At 40.2% G+C, this 20852-nt stretch overlaps 1 long non-coding RNA gene across 2 annotated transcripts in view; it reads right to left on the reverse strand.

Moving 5' to 3' along the window:
• The window catches only part of LOC107322426 (uncharacterized), a 49846-nt gene that overhangs the window by 8686 nt on the left and 20308 nt on the right, over positions 1 to 20852 (reverse strand). For both annotated transcript variants that reach the window (XR_004309342.2, XR_014946087.1), the window contains exon 2: positions 15017 to 15067. This is a non-coding gene — a long non-coding RNA (uncharacterized LOC107322426). The remainder of the gene's footprint in view (positions 1 to 15016; positions 15068 to 20852) is intronic.

The raw sequence follows: 20852 nt of genomic DNA on the forward strand, positions 1-20852 counted from the left end.
TAATAGTGAAATATTCTTTTTATTACTATTCAGTTACATGTGGAATATGAAGTCAGTTTCCAAGAAGACCAAGACATACATTGTAAAGCATAAGAAGTTCCGCACGAATGTGCACAAGAACTTCTTTACGGTGAGGGTGACGGAGCACTGGAACAGGCTGCCCAGGAAGGTGGTGGAGTCTCCTTCTCTGGAGATATTTAAGACCTGCCTGGACGCCTACCTGTGTGACGTGGTGTAGGGAGCCTGCTTTGGCAGGGGGGTTGGACTCGATGATCTCTAGAGGTCCCTTCCAACCCCTACAATTCTGTGATTCTGTGAAGACCAAAGTTAAGAGCTTAGCCTATGGAATTCAGTAAAGCACATGAAAAAACCTGGAGCCACAGAGACCTCAAGGCCTCAACCAAGCCATGAGGTACATCATTTTGGGTATACCTTACCTATGCAGCCAAAAGAAAAAAAAAAAAAAAAAAAGAGAAAGAGAGAAGGAAATGCAGAAAAGGATCTTTACAAAAATCTAAATGCAAATATTGTCTCCAAGATGCTTAAAGATAATAGCAGGAAGGGTAACATCCATAAAACAAAATAGAATACAGCTTTCATCTTCTCAAGTGTTTGAAAACCCAGCCCATGCCAGGACAAAATAGCTGGTATTTGCCTCTAACCATTCCAGTCATGCTATTTTTGAGGATCACAGTGATAAACAATTCCCTGAAGTATACTGCAATTCTGCAGCACTGATGAGTCCTATATCAATTCCCGTGTTAAGGGCAAGTTCAAAGACTATTTAGTATTTGCTTGATAAGCTTCTCAGAGAGGTCATTGACTAGGACAGTTAGATATCCTCCTCAGTGAAGTTTCCTATTGTTTTTTAATTTATTATTTTTCCTCATCGAGATCCCCATTTTAGAGAACTTTCCCCAGCTTCCCAGGGAGGGGTACATGTGCAGCTGTAAGTTGATACACATGTACTTTAGTCTGTACTAGACTAGGACATGTTTGAGGTTAGGCACACACGAAGCCAGGAAAAGGTTTTAACTGATTGAGGGATGAAGATTTCACTGGAATGATCAGTAGACAGGAATGCAGTGGAAAACATCTGAAAGGCTTAGGTCTGGTGAGAAAGATAATCCAGCAGATGCTTTGCAAAGCTCCATGTATTTCTCATCTCCAGCATTCAAGCACTGGGGATAACCAAAACCAACCAGATGAAAATGAAAACTGGAATGGTACCTCATGCTCCAGAGTTAAGTAATGATGATTAAAGCTCCCAGCCCAGCAAAGGCTTGGTGTGCTCTTGGACATGAGGAGAGGTGGGATAGCAGATCTAACCAACCCCCAGAAACAAGCACCTGTTTGTTGTGCAGGAAATGCACCTGGACAGCTCAGACTGTCCCAGCATCGACATCTGTTCTCCAGATAATTCCTTTCAGCAAGGACTCTACAGTCTAAAATGACACCAGCATAGCCCCTTCCTGATATAGGAATACTGATCCACCAATGGAGGAACAAGCCAGAACCAAGCCTTTCCATTGTGTCCCCTGCCCTCTGTTTTCCACTGTCAATAAACAATTACCAGTAAACTGCTGCAGTACAAAGTTCCAGCTGTGTCTGCACTGGTCAAACAACTTGGATCCCTACACCCAAGTAAGACTGGCCTGCCTGAGTCTGTCATGTAGATGCAGTTCCATGGGTCTGAACTAAAGGCAACATTGTGATGGATCAGCTACTGCCTAAAGCAGAGCATCACAGGGAGGACCCAGAGGCTCCCTAAGCAGCTCTAAAATCCAAAAGAGCCCAGAGTTGCCTAAGGTCACCACAAGCAGAAACTTGGGCTATTCATCATGGCAGGTTTCAGGGAGCACCCAGGGAGTCTCGGAGCAGTTGTCAGCTGTTCCCTGTGCCTGCAGAGCAGAGACAAGCACATTCCAGGGGCACCAGGAGTCAGGACAACTAGGAACTGCTACCTGGAGGGAAGTTTGAATACAAAAGACGAAAATTCAGACCAGAAGATTCTCAAACCAGCTTTCCAATTTTAAAGAAGGAATAATCTGAGTGGGATGAAAACTCAGCTGATACATACAGCAGGATAGTACCAAAAAGAAAATAAACCCAAATCCCTAGCCCCTTTAGCCCAGGTCATAAGTATTCTAAAGATTTAAGTTACATGGATATAGTCACTGTCAATATAAAAGATAATGCTGTCAGTGTCATTAATTCCAATAGCCCAAATTCTTGGGACGCCCAGATACTCCCTTCCAGGAAGAGAAATTAATTCAAAAGGGACAACCACTCAGCGTGCACAACTCTTGTCCCCTGAGATGTTCCACAGAGAGACTGGAACAATCAAGATATAGATAGATAGATAGATAGATAGATAGATAGATAGATAGATAGATAGATAGATAGATAGATAGATAGATAGAGATATAACATATATATATATAAAATACACACTTTCCCACCAGTCATTAGAAAAGTACAGATCCAAAGAGCTCTGCCCAGAATGGCAGCATTGTGCCCATATTCTTGCCTGTGGAATGTTTTCAAGTTCTCTAAATTCCAACGGCATACACATTTTAAGGTTTCAAAAGGAAACACTGCATTTCTAATTCCATCAGTGATATTTTCTACAGTGATACTGACCACAATGAAAGTTCAACAGTTTGAAATATATATATATATATATATATATATATATATATATATATAGTATATATATATACTAAAAATTGATACACAGCAACTCAAATGCCCTGAGTTTTACTGGTGGGTGGAAAAGAAGGATGGAAAGCCTGTCAATACACTATATTTATTTTTTGTTTCATGATGTATAATAGCTAATGCTATAAAAAAAACATTTCTTGAATTCTTCTGGGTTCTTAAAATAACAGGGAAGAAAATCTCAACTAAATCAATCTGCTGTCCCTGACTGAAATTCATTCAGTGATCTCCTGGACACAGAGCAATGACTCTGAGTTACATCCAATAAAATTTGGCCATAAAAAGAGTGGTCTTGCTTCTTCCCCCAATTGACTAATGGAAGCATGGGGTACCTAGTCTGGCATATATAGCTGAAGTAGTTGAAGGAAGCTGACTTAGCAAGTTGGTCCAACCTCCTAAGGAAGCTGGTTTATACAAATGCATTGAAGCACCTGCTTCATTTCATTTGTCCACACTGCTAAATAACTTTCACATTTCCAGGGCAATTTAAGTGAAGTTTTCACAGAACGATAGCAGTTACAACAATATTGAGCCTGACCAACTTCTGTACTTTTATTGATGGTAGGGCGGAAGAAAGACAAGACGTAAACATACAGTGTTAATTTGTAAGACTCAAGAAAATGCACATATTCAGCACAAACTCATAGGAGATCAGCTGTTACAGTTTATAGCATTACATTTTTCCCACACTTGTTAGATTCCCAAAAAGCACAAAAACTCAGCTGAACAGAAGGATGTTTTTTGTGATGCATCAGCATTCACTTTTTATATAAAAGAACAGTTGTAGAATATAGAAGTAACCAGGCTGACGTGGTAATTTAACACATCTGCAAGGAACTCACATGTGCATGACGAAATTAGAGAAGGCTCCAACAGCAAAATCTCCCTCTATTTTTTATGGTCTCCAGGGACTTTATGAAGGTTCCTATTCAAGCGTTTGGCTTCTAACAGTCTTTGGTATAAGTGTAGGATATCCCAGAGGATGATTAAGTAATGTATATGACAGAAAGTAATGTATGACAAGTGGTCACATCTCTGGCAGCTGTCACTTTTATCAACATGCCTGGGGAAATCTGCAATTTTGGGTGAGTAAACTGTAAGCCAAGTTTTTTATCAGGTCTTTGTCCTCCAAGTTAACGTTACTCTGCTAGGTCCCTAAGTATGCTGTAAGTAGGGAAAAACTAGAAGCAAATGAATTCTTAGTTTCCATTTCAACCAAAAAATCAGATTTCTGAACAAGCTAGGGAATGCTATGTTACAAATTGTTATTGAAGGTCAGATCTCATTTTATTTCCTATGCAGGGAGAAATGCATTTAATTTTTATATTCTATCAATAAGTGTGTTTTGTCTGCGAAAAAAAAAAAACAAAAAACACCCACCAAGCTATTTTAGCTAAAGGCAAGGTTATCCAGCCATCCTTGATTTGGGGCAATCAGCCATCACAAAACAATTCCTGGGAGTAAACACTGCTCTCAGAGACGTGCAAACAAATACCAGAATTATAAACGACAGTTCCACACATGAAAGAAAAAGAAATCAAAGGGGTTACTACATGAAGCAAATCTGTATTATGCCTCCTACTGAGCTGTAGGAGGGTTTTAAGGGGTGTTGTTTTTTTGCATGTTTGTTTGTTTTAAGTGTTCCAAGAGGGTAAATAAGGTAAAACCAATTATTTCTTTTCATTTTTGGGAAGTAGAGAAGTTAATTATACAGGGACAGATCCTGAATTTTTTGAGCTACCTTTAGCTGCCAGGAATGTCCTGGATATCAAAGACTAGACTCCATACATAATAAAGCATTAATATAATTAAAGCTCAGAGCCATTTCGGCTACCAGTAAAAGTTAACAATTACTAGAGTGTTCCCTTGGAAATGTATATGTATTTGCTTTTTGAAAGACTGGTATGAATCTACAATATAGTCAGTTTGTTCAGTTGCTCCAACTGCACTGTCAGAAGTGTAAGTAGATTTACTACAGAAAAGCACCAAAAATTATAACAGTGATGTACACAGACATCAGAAGCTCTTCTCCCCACATGAGGTCTGCATCAATTAAAACTGCAATTCATGAACAACATTGATAACAGAATAACACTCCTTAAAATTCTGCAGTAAAGTGGGACGCAAAGTGGATGCTGTAAAATGAAATGCAGCAAAGAGTCCCTTTGCAGCCAGGCACAGCAGCTCCATAAAAGCTACAAAGCACCAGTGGCTGCACTGCTGTAATTTGCTTGTCCCTCCCTTTCTTCTTTACTACCCAGTAAAAGTGGCACTGTACCTTACAGAACAGACAGAGCAGAGTCACGCAGTCTCTGGGGTGAGGTAGCAGTTTGTGTGCTAAAGTAATCCTGCTTTGCCTGATTTAACATTTCAGGGCATCACAGGGGGGACCAGCTTCAGAGGTGTATGCGTATAAAAATAAAAGCATCTGTATGTATATAAAAATAAAGGTACCACAGATGAGATCAGACCATCCCAAACTATGCCTGAACTTACATCTATCCACTCAGAGTATCAGGAAGTATAATCTAAATTGGCGATGGCTGCATATCGAGCAGATAAAAGCAGATGTGAGGAGCATGTTTCCAAGTATGGGATAATGTATTTTATGATACATTCTCCAGTTTCTTTTCTTCCCACATCTGCTCTTTTTGGCTCTACTTACACAACAGCTGGATATTTGGGGAGACTGATTTCAAGCAAAGGAAAAGCACTCCTTGTTTTTCTAATAAGTTACTCTTCAGATGGTGTACAACTCTTGAAATTCAGATAACTAAGCCAAAATAACAGCTTTATTTTTCTTTCAACAAACAAACAAACAAAATGCCCAGGGAGCATTACTTCCTTAGCTGCATCCCCCCTGAACCCAGTAAATTAAGTACATATCTGCCCTATAGAAACCCATTTATATACATCTCCTTCTGACCCCAAAATATTGTCAGCCTTTTATACATACTATTCATACATGTTTGTCATGCCCTTTCATTACACCTTTGAGGACCAGAAAGCAGCTGCACAAGCAATAGGTACTTCTGTCTTTTAAGAACATAAATACACTGTGGTCCATAGAAAGGGTGACAGGATCCATGTTCCTTCACTGAATGATATTTACCCCACAGTAATTTCAATCAGCATGAGGCTGACACTTCTCAAAAGGCAATCCTCAGGCATGGATAGAGAACAGGATAGTAGCATGTCACCAGCAACACAGAAGAGCAGATGGAGCATTGGTTCCTCTGAACCTCAAGCCCATTTATATGGAATGACCTTTAAGGGGATATACAGTGAGGATGTAATGACTAAGCATAACATGTAAGCATTACATCTGCCATAACTTTAATAATTCTGTGATAAAATTCAAATACGTTTTCTTGCAGAAGTAATTCATATTTACACAAAAAAAGAAGATACTGAGAGAGTGCTACACAAGGGGAAGCTTCTCCTCCTCATTATGCGCATGTGTTCTTTAAGAAATGAACCAAGATTATGAAATTAAAACCCCTAAACTCTCTGCCAGATATTATGGATTCTGTAATTTGAACACCCTTTTCATAATCTGTCTCTCATAAACATCACAGTTCATCTTCACACCTAGTTCATTAATTGCCTCTCCCTAGTTTAACAAGATGCCTGCAGGCTTTTTGTTGTTGTTTTGTTGTTTTGTTTCTTTTATCTCAAAGTCTAACTAGGATTTTAAAGGTGTTTTAATAAAAGCCTGAGCAGTATCTAATTTTTCCTGTTTTATAGCTCAACTATTTTGATTTCTGAAAGGATAGTGTTCTTTGAGTTCAGTGTAATAAAAAATGGCTAGTGCACATTAGATAAGCAGATCGGTGTTTGTTTTAAAAAGACCATACTGCCCAATGCCTGTTGTCTGCACAGAATGACTCTTGCATATGGTAACGGTGTAGCAGCAGTACAGTGTACTGCACATGTCTGACATACAGATTTGCAAGTACATGTAACAATTAGAAAGCCATGCTCAGTGGGCATCAGGTGAAACCTCCAGCCTCCCTGGAGAACATAGTTTTAGACAGTCCCTTTCCATAGCATATACACAACTCAGTGCTCTTCTACCCTGCTGTAGCTTAGAGAGGAGCATATCTCACAACAGAAGCCCATGATGCACTGCCACCTATCTCCACCTCTAACTCCCCGGGATGCTAAACACTGTATTAAACAAGGTCTGTTGGCTCCATTAGAAACGAACAAAAAACAAACCCAAACACAACCAAACCTTCTGTCACCATCAAGACAGATCTACAGAAGGTCTTTCTCATTCCAAATACCAGTACCTTTTGCAGGGTACAAATACCCAAAGGCAACTGCAAAAACAACTCAAACTCATTAAAAATAGGTGGGGAGGAGGGGATGAGAGAGGGAAGGGGGAGGGGGAGGAGGGGAGGGAAAGGAATCCCAAACACAAACTTTCTTGACAATGATGCTGCAGATGGGCTGGAAAAGAGAGAGGTTTGTGCTCTGCCTTCTGTCTAATGCTCATTCCCACTTGCCAGCTGATGGCTCCGCCTTTCAGTATGTGTAGTACATTTTGCAGCTGCTCAATGAGAAATTTCCCTCCCCAAATAGTGCGCAATGACAGTAGCTGGGAAATTCTGAGAATCAACAGCTGGGGTGATCATTGTTGGCTGGGCTGAGCTGAAATGCTCATCACAACTGCACAGAGACAGATTCCAGAGTTGTTAACCAAGCATAACTCAATGGGAGCTCTGCCCAATTAAGTAACGGAGAGTTTGTCTCATTGAAACAAAAGATTACAGCCTAACAGCAGAAGCTCTTCAGTGCTCAAGACTGAGGTTAGCAGCCTCTTTTAGCAGCCTGGGAAACTCCCTTCTCATATCTTCACCTCCACCAGCCCCTCTGAAAAAAGGGCTTACAAGGCATAGTGTGTGTGAATGAAGTGATGCTGAGAAAAGGAAGGATGCAACCAAAAAGGAACGTGGGACATTCGCTTTTTCATTCTTGTCCTAGTTTTACTACTTACACATGCACAATGGAAATCCCCTTCCCAGTAACTAGAAAGCAAGAATGTTTAGGTCCATTCTGAAGCATAACCCAGTATACTCAAGTACACCTCTCTAAAATTCCCGTGCAGCCTCCCAGTCACATGCAACTTCAACCACCTCACTGAGATCTTTCTCCTCCCTTCTAAAGACAATCTCAGCAAGGTCAGTGGGTACCCTATGCAGTACAGCACATACTGCAAAAGGAAGTGCTAGCCATGCCAAAGCATGCTTTCTCTAATCCCTTCCCTGGCTCCTAGATTACTCAAAAGATGACTTTCTCTAGAGATCCAGGTCAGATTCTACAACATATAACTTACAGGGAGGTAGTGGAACTGTACCAGGCTGAGTGGGAAAGGAAGAAGTCAGTAATTCACAAAGAAATAATGTGTTGGGGTTTTGTTGCTGTTGTTTTGTTTGTTTGCTTGAGGTTTCAACATCTAACCACTGAGAAGCCATGATCTAGAAACCTTTATAATCAAATCTGTTTTGCAGTGGAATTTATTTAAAAGCAGATCCTGACACCAGTTTCAAAATGACAACTTACTGCAGAAGAATTTTCAAGCTCCGCTTTAGCAGAAGAAAAAGTTTCTGCTCCCCTTCCCTTCACCCAGCCTCCACATAAGAAGGCTGCATAATTAGCTACACATTTAAATCTATTTTATCTTTGCACTAATTTTCACAAGCAAAGTCTGCAGTGTCTTACAACTGCACATTGCTTGTGGTTCAGTGAGATTATTCCCAGCGTACAGAATCAAGAATGTGTATAAATCTTTGCAGGACCTCAGCCAAAGGGACTGTTTTATAATGAAACAATGGAGAGGCATAGGCTTGCGGTAACTGTGAACCAGCTCTGTCCCCAGAGACACAAGTTCAGATCTCCTCCGGGCCATGCAGTTGCAAGTCTCTCCAGGAGCATGCCCAGCTGTGCAAAGCAGAGCAAGGACACACAAAAGCCCTGTGCCCCTCCACCTGCACTGGGCAGCTGTATTTCGTGAAGGGGGTGATCAGTGTGAAGACACAGAAGCACTTTGGTATAATTCAGACACTTTTTGTCTCTACGCTCCAGCCAAACATAATCCCCCCTAGTCTCTCTTTCTGCTACATAGTGTTGTCTTCCGTTGCAGTCATTGCAATGGGGATCACATAACAGGAATGTATCTAGATAGGTTTGGGAAGCACGTTCAACTTTTTACAAAGAATAATGGATAGCCTACATTATTCATAACGTAACTGATTCCATTTGCATTATGCTTTACTTTCCAGATTTTTAAACAAGGACATCCTAATAGGACTGTACAGGTAAATTTCTTCTGAGATTCGAGTTCTACACTAGAAATAGATGTCTTCCATGGAAATCCTTATTGAAATGAGCGTTATATATTGTTTTACACATTGTTAGATTGTGGCCTAAAATGGCATGGTTAAATTATTGTCTACAATATGTGCACCTTCTATTTCTCTTACATAAAACTTCAAAATAGCAGCAAGGACAGAAAATAAAAGGAAGCAATACAGGTCTAAAAGCTCTTGTAATGTAATGTCTGATGGCTGCTAAAACAAACAAAACAAAAAAAAAAAAAAAGAGAGAGAGAGAGAGAGAAAGAAAAAAATATATGCCTCTGAGTCACCCCAAACCATCTGTAAAACAGTAAAATGATAGGAAAAAAGCCCCAAACAAGAGAATAGCCAAGGCAACAGAGAGCAGCTTGGAGCATGTATGAGTTGATTCTCTCCCTCAATATTCATAACCATATATTTCTTCCCCAGAGGCATTCTTTGTGTGCAGTACCTTCACAACATTTCCTTTTTTTTTTTTTTTTTTTTTTTAAATAAAAAGAAAACCTTGCAAGTAAACATACTGGCATTTGTCACTGTCTGCACTGGTCTCAACTGATTCAGGTGAGTATATCTGTTTTAGACACTATCACTAATTCTTCACAGAGAAGAAAACACTGATCTTCATCTTGATCCTGAAACTCCTGTGATTATTTGCCTCTTCTATTGGAGGAAACAACAACAAACAAACAAACCCCATGGACACTACAGACCCCTACACAAAGAAGATGCAGACCTGCCTGGATTCTTCATTCTGGGCACTTGAAATCTCTTCTCTCCCCAGTATTCATCGAAGAATTTTCTCAGAAGATAAAACAGAGGAAGGGAGGTCTCTTATTAGGCATTCTCCTTCAATCCTGTCTTCTTTCATGTACTGCACTGCTGTTTTAATAGAATAGCAAGTATATTTTTTCTTGCACTCACAAGACAACAGTAGATGTTGTTTGAACCCAGTTCAGTCAATTGCAAATGGCTCATCAACATCTCTATCACAGGATCAGGCCCTGAGACAAAGTGTCAGAGAAGAAGAGTCTCCTTTAAAATCATCCGAGCAACAAGTAAGTAAAAACAAGCATTCATGAAATGTTATTGTCCACGATCGAATAGCAGAGACGGAGGAGAACAAACAGTATAAACAGAGAACATGTTTTTCCTTGCCTGCTTCACAATGGCTAAGATTCTTTAAAAAAAAAAAAAAAAAAAAAAAAGAATAGGTGGAAAGATAAGACATGCATGTTTGGTACTGAAGAAAAGACTGTTTGTACCAAGCACGCTGGATAAATTGTTCAAGAACAGTTCAGCCATGTCAAAAAAGGACCCTCTTGTGCTGCCAAGGTCAGTTAGACCTGTAGCCAGTGTTAGCTGGAAAGGTCATCACCACTGGCATATACAAGGCATATTCACTTGATTTCTCCTAGGACTTCACAAGTTTAGTGCACAGCAGTTGAGCAGAGGCTTATAGGCATGGTGTGGTACAGTTGGCATATATTTCACTGATGGATTGAGAGCTGTAGGCAATTATCTGCCCAGTGCTGAAGGCTGTCTGAATGTCTGCATACTGCTGGAAGCCTCATATACAGCCCTGGTGGATCTGTGATAGATACACTGCTGGGTATACACACAAGGCTTGCTTGCTCTCTCTCACACACACATCACTGTGTGACACTACTGAGCTGTCACTGCACAGCCAACACGAGTATACATGCACCAGCTGAACTCTTCACATGTAACACAAAATCTCTGTGTATTTTTTAAGACCAAGAAAAGGAGAGGTCTGGTCCCTAAACTCCTAACTCCTGCTTAAAGTCCCACTACAGTCCTCCCGTTCTCCACATCTGTTTTAATCTAAGCCTGATCTCTGGAAGATCCTCTAATGTTTACATAGCAAGAAAGAAAATCACAAAAGGCTATTCCCGTGGAAATTCATTATACAGGTGCACCCTGAGAAGTAGTTTACTTGAGCAGGAAAAACAACAACACATTAAGATGTAAATTAAATGCATAATGGCGGTCTTCTATTCAAGCAGTTCCCATTGTTATTTGGACTCACTGGCCCTCAGAGGAATGCTGGAAAGCAGCAACTCCCAAACATCTGCTACGATTCCAGCATTTCTCTAATTCCAGCATTTTTATTTAAGATCCCTGATTTTCTGAAGCAATTTTAGGGTGAATTTATAGCTAAAGTAGCCTGACCCTTGCGTTGAAAAGCCGATGGTGGCAAAAACCAGATAAATGGCTTTTTAGTCTTTATCCGTGTGTATAGAGTTAACAACTAACTCATAATAAAAAGAGAGAGCAGTTGAATTTTCAAACAATTATTTCTACATGAAGTCTCCATCCTTCCATATTTCTAAGGTGTTTCTCAGGTGTTCTGAGAAAGATGATTTTCAGAATGTACACAGGAGAGAATGCTGAGATGAGGGGAGAGCACTCAGCTATGGCGTGATCAGCAGTAGGATTCCTTGATAGTTCTGGGAAGGCCTCTCCCAGTTCCTATGGGACTGTTGCCTGATAGCAAGAGCCTTGGCTTCTGTTTCTGTAGTTGTCTTCTTTTTCCAAACAAAAGCTACTTGTAATTATACCCACATGTCCATTGTATACACTAACGAGGCAGTATCCCTATCTAGTGCAGACAAAGACTGAAGGCAGGCAGTGGAATTATGCAATTTCAGACTGAATTGTGCTATTTCAGACAACCTATAGTTTTGTCTCATGATGTCTAGTCAACAGATACGCATCATTGCTAATTGGCTGTCTGGTCTCATCTTTCCATGGTTGACAGATTAAAGTGTAAAACAGACTCCTCTAGGTTTTAGGGCCAGGAAAAAGCTAAAGTTCAAATAATTTCCATGTGTTTTCAGAACCTAAATACCAAACAAAGCCCCCAGTGCTCCTTTTAGGAAACTTCCATAGAAAGATATTTTTTTCCCCCCCAAATTAACTCACTCAGTTCTGCCTTTTTTTTTTTTTTTTTTTTTTTTTTTTGTCCAGGGTAAAAGAAAAAATAAATAACGAGAGAGAGAGAAGTGAGGGGAAAAGAGCAAAAGAAAAGGGGGAAAAATGGATGAAGGAGAAGGGGGGAAAAGGGTGCCCTGGAAATGGAATATGAAAATTTTCTAACACTGTATTCCATAGTAGATCAGGAGATGATGGCATTACAGTAGTTTAGGCGAGAAGGTAACAGCATATCCAGTACTCTGTACACAAAGAGAATAGACAGGGAGGGAGAAGACCATTTACTCCACTAAACAGCAATGATGACAGCAAAATAAACAATATGAGATCAAAACACTGTGGGAGCATCTAAGGAGTTTTTACTTACCAGAACTTATATTAGCCATACCTGCCAACGATTAGCCCCTAAAGAAGTTTTGGTATTTTTACCAGATCTGAAATGATGGTTCACTGCAGTTACTGTCACAGAATGACCCGGGTTGGAAGGGACCTCAAGGATCATGAAGTTCCAGCTGTCCTACCTAGAGAGCATTCTAGCAGAGTTCAAGGGATGAACAAGTGGTGCTGAGACTCACCATACCTTTCATTGGCTCTTTAATATATGCTGAGAGCACTTTCTTGTGCTATCCCAGCACAGTGATACAGAGGGTGCTTTACATCTTGCACTTGTATTCCTATGCTGCGTGCACACAGTTCTTGTTTGCTTTGAACAATGATTTCTTACTTCAGGCTTCAGAGCTAGGCTGTGCACTTTCTGCTCCCAAGCCAGGACACCCAGTTCTCCACACCACTCAGCTGCAGGAGCTGTCCCTGCTGGCACAGGTGTTCTACTACAGAAGTCCTATTATTTTTTTAATACTTTCCTTCTGACCTCCTCCCATCTCAACAATTGTGGGCACACAGTGTTGAGGGTAAGCAACTGTACTAAACAGGTGCTGTAGCAGGGAAGGTAGAAGAGGTGGCTTTAGCTGCAGTGTAACAGAGTGGTATTTCCTAGCCAGGACAATTTCCTGAGGGGAGGCTGATGGGCTGGGGCTTGCTCAGAGCAGGGAAGGGATGGCTGTGAGAGCCCTGATGGCCACCTGCTTGTCCATTCATACCAGCAGAGCAGGAATTAGGGGTTGGAGCCACACTCTCTCAGCAGTAGTGGGACACAGTGGCTGTAAACTGAAACAAGAGAAATTAAGCTTGGATGTAAGGAGCACTTTAGCCCATGAGGACAGGTTGGCAGGGGATAAGGTCACCCAGAGAAGCTGTGCGGGCTCTGTCTCTGAAGACTTTCAAAAGCTTTCTGGATGAAGCCTTGAGTAGCTTGGTCTGATCTCACAGCTGGCCCTACTTTGAGCTGAAGGCTGTGCTGGAGATCTCTTGGTATCCCATCCAACCTAAATTTCTCTATGATCCTTTAAAAGGGAGTAAATTCAGCAGTTGGGTTCATATGAGCACTTGTCTTTATCCTTTTACATAAGATCCATGATCTTAGGATGAAGCAGGTATTTGATTCTTCAAAGTACTCCCATTCATACCCAAGCAAAGGCTTGGGTGTCCCAAGCACCTTCTGCACAGAGTCACCCCTCAGGAGATCAAGTTTTAAAGTGTGTGTGTGAAGCTCAGACTGCTGTCAGACATAGGCTGAACCCTGCATCTCAAGGCAAGATCTTCCCGTAATTGGCAGGCAGCGTGCCATTTGTTGCTGACAAAACAGAACCTATACTGGTTACTGCCAAAAGCCATAGAAACTTAATTGTTTAATGGAGAGATTCTCAACAAACACTCTGTAACACAATAAAATACATTTTAAAGACACATTTGCAATACCAGTATTTAATAATGGCTTTCATATGAAAGGTACTTGCAGGTACATACACACTGTTTCAATTAAGGAATAAACAGACATAAAACTACTTAAGCAGAAAATACTATGTATTTTCAAGCAGCTCATAATTCAAGATTGTAAAACAGGGTGACTATAGGGTTCACAGGCTGTTTAAATAAGTGTTAACAAAATTTGCCATCTCAGTAAGTGAGTCTCTTGCAATTCCTCACCTACATTACAGAGACCACCACCACACTATTGTATCTATGCATGCTTCTCTACAGAAAAACTACAATCCAAGAAGCCAGAGGCTCTCAAAGGCAAAGTGGTCTCAGGACCAGACCAAGGCAAACATAACCAAAAGACTGCCAGGGGAGACTTAAATTCATTTTCCATCTATGTCATTCAGTGGATAAACAGAAGACTTAATTTTCTAGAGGGACAGATTCTGAACACAAACATGTTCTTTGGTAAACCTCAAAGTAAGTGAATGAGCTTTCCATAACTCACGGCAGAAAAACGCAATCTTGTGTTTTTTTTAAAGCCTCAGATCAATGTCATTAGTGGTAACACATATTACTGAAGTTTGAGAGCCTTTGTTCATATCCATATTTAGCAAATGTATTTATAAGAGGAAGAGGATGGATTCATCCCATACACTAAATACCATTATTTCCAGTTATTTTCAGGGGATGCATTAATCATTTCTCAAACAAACAAACAAAAAAACAAATCCAAACAAAAATAACCAAACAAACACCCTACCATCCCCTTGTACCATTACATCCATCACATTAATGGTGGGTGCAGATAGGTATGCTATGCACCTACCCACTATGGATGGCCAGAAGCGCTTGTCACTTGGCCCTCCTCCAGTAATAAGGGAGGATGGGAGGGCTCTGGGATGCAGTTGGCTTTAGCCACCCTGGTTAGAAGTGGTCCATCCATTTTAGAGGCTGGTTCAGGCAGCCTATCTGATACCAGCACATTGGCAGGTGGGGATTTGGGTTAGCTGTAAATTAAAACAGATAAAACCAAGCTTTCCAGATATACACCTGGGAGTCATAAAGAGCAGCAAAACTACATAACTGAATTAGGTATAACATGTAAGGGAGCCAATTATGTGAGAACAAGAAAATTGCTGCTAAATTCTACTAAGTAATACCTTCTATCAGCATGTAAATAAGTCTTCTTTGTAAGCATCCGCCAAAGCATTCTGAAAAGGAAATGAATAGATCTGATTTATGTATTCATCTAAGGAGGTGTCACTAAAGTTTGTCTGAGTTACATGTTAAAATCCATATATTTTTATACTTGTACAAACAGCATTACATACTCTGCCTCAGTGAAGGGCTGAATCAGATAAGTTGCTTTATATACAGTTCTGTGCTGAATGTTGCAAGAGATTTCACTCATCTCCTTGTTTCTGACTGTCATAGTTTGGTGGGAAATTAAAAGTTAATTTTACTTTTGTCCTCTTTGTCTTTTTCCTTATCAGCAGCGCCTCCCAGGCATGCTAAAGCATGCTGAAAGTGACCTTCAGTTTACTCATATCATCCTGACACAAGTGATTTAGCCTCCGTACTTGTAGGAGTAAACATAAGAAACATCCCCTGACTGACAAATATTTCATCAGAATTCACACATGGCCATACACTCATTCACTGGTGTAATGGGGAGGGCGTATTAGATGATGACCTCATCTAGAAAAACATCATCATTTAAGTTCAGCACTACTATCTACACACTACTAGTGCCTCTTGCACTCCCAGTCTATATCTTTTTTACTTCCATTTAAATGTTCCTATATTTTCTGGCCTATTCTACTCGCAGCTACTGTGCACTCTGTCAATAAAGATGCTGTTGAACATGGACACAGACCTTTAAGTAAACTTAATTACATCATGAGTTTTCTCATTTTTCAAACCTAACCCCAGGGCAAGGGTACAAACAAATCCGGAGTGCTTAAAATACAGAAGTTGGACAAACGAGGTAAGAAAGAGTACAAGTTCATAAACCATACCCAATGGAGGACATGCAGACACACGTCCCACACTCAGCTCCTTTGAGTCTTGTATTTTCCATTCCAGCAATAATTTCATTGGTTTCTGTGCTCTGAACATTGGGCTATTATGTCCAGTGGTGTGATCTGCGTACTCACAGCTATCCCTACAAGGATGTCCCTTGCTTGACTGGACCTTGGAGGGCAGCTGAAGTAGTTTTTAATGTGTTTTAATGTGTTAATGAGCTTGTCGTGTGCAGATTTCAAGGCCTTTACATCAAGGCGAGGGTGGTAGCTTAATAGATACGATGCATATGTGACGAGCAGCAGGGATTAAAAAAATGAAGGAGATAAGGGCTTTAGTCATCGATTAGGTGTAGAAAATTCTGGCATGTAGCAATAAGCTGAGTCAAATATGTTACAGAAGATAGAGGACAACTTTCTTTGAAAGAGTCTGATACTCAGGGCACCAGAAAGTATATTCTGCATTTTATGTGACAGAAGTAACAGCATTATTAGGAAAGGTGATTTCAACAACACATTATCCATACTGGGGTCAGAAAACCATGTTAAAAACTCAACCAATATTGTAGCAAATCCAGCAAAGATCATGAGGATATGGATACATAAAGAAAAACAGATGGATTTATCCTGCAGTATTCATCTGGATGGCACCAAAAGACCTAATTATGCCCATGAAAGAGAAGGAAACAGCCAATTCTCCCTTTTGTTTGTGTGGTTTAATGTTTATCGCATGCTGCTTATAGCTGCCCATGATGTTTCAGTGTCATGTCGTATTGACTCGGGTTGCCTTCCCTGCTGACTCCCCAGCAGATAAGGAACAAACCCCACTAGAATTGCCTGCTTGCTCCTAGCCTGGCAAGAGTGCCCCAGACAGCTCCTTGAGTATTCAATCAAAGCAGGAAGCTTACAGATTTGACCCACTGTCCGTTTAGGGCTAGCTCCTCTTTGCTGAGAGTATTTCCCATCATCTAGTGAAAGAATTGTCAGAGGAAGCACAGTTTGTGTCTTTAGAAAAATACCTTGCTCTGCAGCACCTTTTTATCACATACAATGATAAAGAAAAATCCCTTAAGTCAATGTGAACCTCTCTTTCTGACTCACATTTACCCATTTCCAAGACCTTGCACGCCACTGTAAATCTTGACAAGCTATTTTCATTTTCATGTCAGATCCGCATTTTGAGTCAACACTAACAGAAGAAAAGGTCACAGAAATGTGACCTGGCTACTCAACCTTTCAAAAGAGATTTCTCATTGTATTCTAGGGTGGAAAAAAAAAAAAAGGCAAAGTCAGACACTGGCCAAAGATAAAATTTTTTAACAGTCCTTCAAGAAAAGGGAGCCATTAGTGACCATGTACAACAGAACCAATAGAAGAGGCAGACTACTTTGACTTGCACTTAATTTAGCATTTTGAATGAAGATCTCCCATGCAAGGGAGAATTTTCATTGCAAAATGCCTTGGACATTTTATCATACACTCACACACCTATTACACTTTTTAAAAAAACCCAATTGCCAAAAAAGACAAGTGTTTGGGAGAACACTTTTTGGAGAGCTGCTACCTACCAGAGCCATCTCATTTAGCTGTGTGGGAGTGGGGTTCAAGGCTTGTATATATAACTACTTGTACACATACCTACTATGAATATAAGGCAACTTCTCAAACTTCACTGAGATTGCACATTTTCAAGGGTTTGAAGGAACCATGGCTACATCAGCTGATGTTGACCTGAAGTCCTTAGTCTCAGTTCTTGTCTGTTACTACTTTGCTATTAAAATATTATTTTAATAGCAAAAATAAATAATAATATTATATTATTTCCTTCTTTGCTTACAAAGAAGGAAAAGGTCCTAGCAATGGATGTGCACTCAACTTCAGTGCATACTCCTACCCTGCTGCAAGTGTTTCACGCCCACAAGTGTATCAGAAAGTGAGAAGGCTGGTGGAGGCACATTCCTGAATCAGGACACAAACAGACCATGAAAACAAAGAGCCATTTCACATTTCATTTTGCAGTTGCCTTAAGAACACTTCTCTCACTGCACGTGCACTCTCAGTGCATAGAGGTCTTCTTCAGTAATAGGACCATTTAGGAGAAGAAATAGAGTTGGTAGATTTTTTTTTTTCTTTTTTTTCCTTGCTTCTGAAAACAAAACAGTCTAGATCTATGTACTTGAATCCGAATCCATTTTCTAGTAATCCAATCAGGGATCAAAAACACAGCCTGTAACTACTCTGGGTCATCTCACTTGTAGCTTTAGTTTTGAGTATCACATTCCTACAACAAGTAATTGGTTACAGAAACTATTTAGCAAATTCTGCTATGTAACAAACAAATCAAACACAAGTGGAAACAATACTAATGAAGTAATCGCAGCCAGCAAATGAGTCTCATAGCCCTACACAGTGATTTCTCTTCAGCTGAAGAAAGAGCATATATCTGAATAACGGTGATGGGGTTTTCCCCTCCTAATTCTTTTCCTTTAATGGAGATGACTTATCATCAGCCTGCTATCAAGAATAATTTTAATTACATTTTACATATGCTTCATGCATATCGTACCTAAAATACAAGCACACTGAAACACAGTGTTTCTATCTCCATTTGGAAAGGGTCATCTTCAACAGTGAACTCTAAAATGTTTCTGTTCTGTGAACACTTTGATTTCCAAATAGTTTCATTTCCTTATGACCAGTTGCTACTCTTCTGCAGGGTGCAGATTGAATAAAGGGTCAACACAACAGTAGAAGATATATACTGGAGAATTTTGACAGATATACAGCAGAGAAATCCAATTGAATCACATCCAAAAAATGAATATTAACTCCCCTAGCAATTACTTTTAAAATGTAGACTCAAATGTAGGAGTTAAGAATAAATGATATTTTAACAGCTCATCTAATAGATTAACAATTCCAACTATCTTTATAAACTCTTTTATTCCATCTTCCCACTTTTTTCCTTCCACTTGCTTTACCTATTACTTTTGCTTCTTTCCCCCTTGCCAGTCTACCCTACATATCTCCATACAAGTAAAGTTTTCCTTCTTAAAAGTCTTCTCTTTCTTTCCTTTTAGCTGTTTTCATGGGCTCCATCTTCTCTTGTCTCTTTCCTATCCAGATTTCCTTTCCTTCTGAAAGAGGAGGAAAACTCTTGCAGTCTAACTACTGAAAAAGATACCTCCCTGCAGTCACAGCCATTCTGGTTTCTAAAACCACCTGTGAATTGACAGATTAATCACCCCTTTGAGAAACTTGACGAGGAGTATAAATGCAGTAAGAAAACTATCTTAGTCAAAATATCTATTATCTAGCAAAATATTTTTCCAAAGTTCAACATGCCAAACACTCAGTTTCAGACCACTAACTCTCCTTTGCCATCAGACAACATTCTGCAACAGTCTATATTATTTTCTTCAAGAAAGAGGAGGCAACTTTTAAATCAGATATGAAGAATTCAAGCAGCATTGCACGGTACACTTCCACAGAACTATCTGGGACTCCAGCTGCCATCGAAGGAATTGTTTGTTCCCATTCAAGCTCGAGGAGACAAAGGTTTGGTGGCCTCTCAAATTTGTCAAAACCCTCAAAAAAATTCAGGCTTCAGTTTCATGCAGAAATTTCTCAACTTAAGTACATGCAGTTTTCTCCACTCACAGTAAGAACTGTGCATTCCAGTCAGAGTAAACCTACTTCAGATGCTATTAGAATTACATCACCCTCTGCTTCACCTCTGCTGACATTAGTTTGGCCATGAACACAGTTGAGGGATTGCATGGGACAGTTTTCAGGCTCCTCTACTGCCCATGTGGCACCATAGGGCATGCCATGGTGCAGTTTTTGCACCAGATTGGCTTTGAGGTCAGAGGAGGACTTTTTGCATGTTTTGGGTTTTCTTCCCACATAGGTGGAGAAGGAACACTTCTACTCGATGTTGAAAACAGAGGAGTATTCCTGGCTGCATGCTGTGGGCTACCCCACCCCTGCAGACACAAAAATTGGGTCTCAACCTTCAAGTGCAAGGCTGGTTCCACTCCATGACCTGCCCTAGGACTGGTTTAATCTTGTCTTCCTCCTCTTGCTCTCAGCAAAAACTCTGGTATGTTTGCGAATGCAAGCAAAATGCAATTTGCTCTTCTGTCTTTATTTGCAGCAACCCGAAGTAGCAGTTTCCACTAACATGTGCCTATAACTTGAACTTAGTGAACTAGAGGCCCATTCTCATTATCAGATTAAGCAAAAGCCATGCCTGCATGTCTATTTATGGTACATCCAAGTAACCCGTGCCACAGCAGCTAAGCAGAGAGGAGAAAACACTGCACACCAGCACAGATCAGACAGAAACACTTGTAAAACAAGCACAAGACTGCAAATCACATCCTTGCCTGGTTGCTGCCATAACCCATTTATGATTTCTACCTGAAAGCTGTACAATATGAAAGAGTTTTATTAACATGCCCAAACTGCAGCCTGAGAAAATCTTACACTTGCAATAACAGAACAAGAATGAAAAAGAAAAAATTTGCAAGAAAAATGCAAATAAATGTTTAAACAAACAAATTCAAAAACAAAAAAAAAAAGGAGAAAAAAAAGAAAAAATAAATCTCATTGAAATTAACATTATAAAATCCATTGCCATAATCCAACCTAAAAGCTAAACTCAGCACAAAGAGGGCCTCAAGCAGCTTCAAAGAGGAAAAAAGTGCATACAGAAGCAACTCAGCATTGTCATCAGCACAGAAGACTTAGCAGTAGGAAAACACAGACTGGGTAGCTGCAGAGGTGAGTCTGCCTGGGCAGATGTGGGTCACTACCAACCTTTGTTAGCTTGGGCTATGCTCCTCAGCTGTGTTTTTCCCCCTGGTGCCCTGCTAAGCCTTGCTTTCCCACCATTCCACAACATGTTACAAAGCAGACAACATTGCTGGGGGACCATTCTGGGGGAGGCTGTGCTGCAGCAATAACTTGCTAC

This window comes from Coturnix japonica, chromosome 1 (genome assembly GCF_054131305.1).
Source record: "Coturnix japonica strain WE chromosome 1, WE-NBRP24, whole genome shotgun sequence".
Taxonomy (NCBI): Eukaryota; Metazoa; Chordata; class Aves; order Galliformes; family Phasianidae; genus Coturnix; species Coturnix japonica.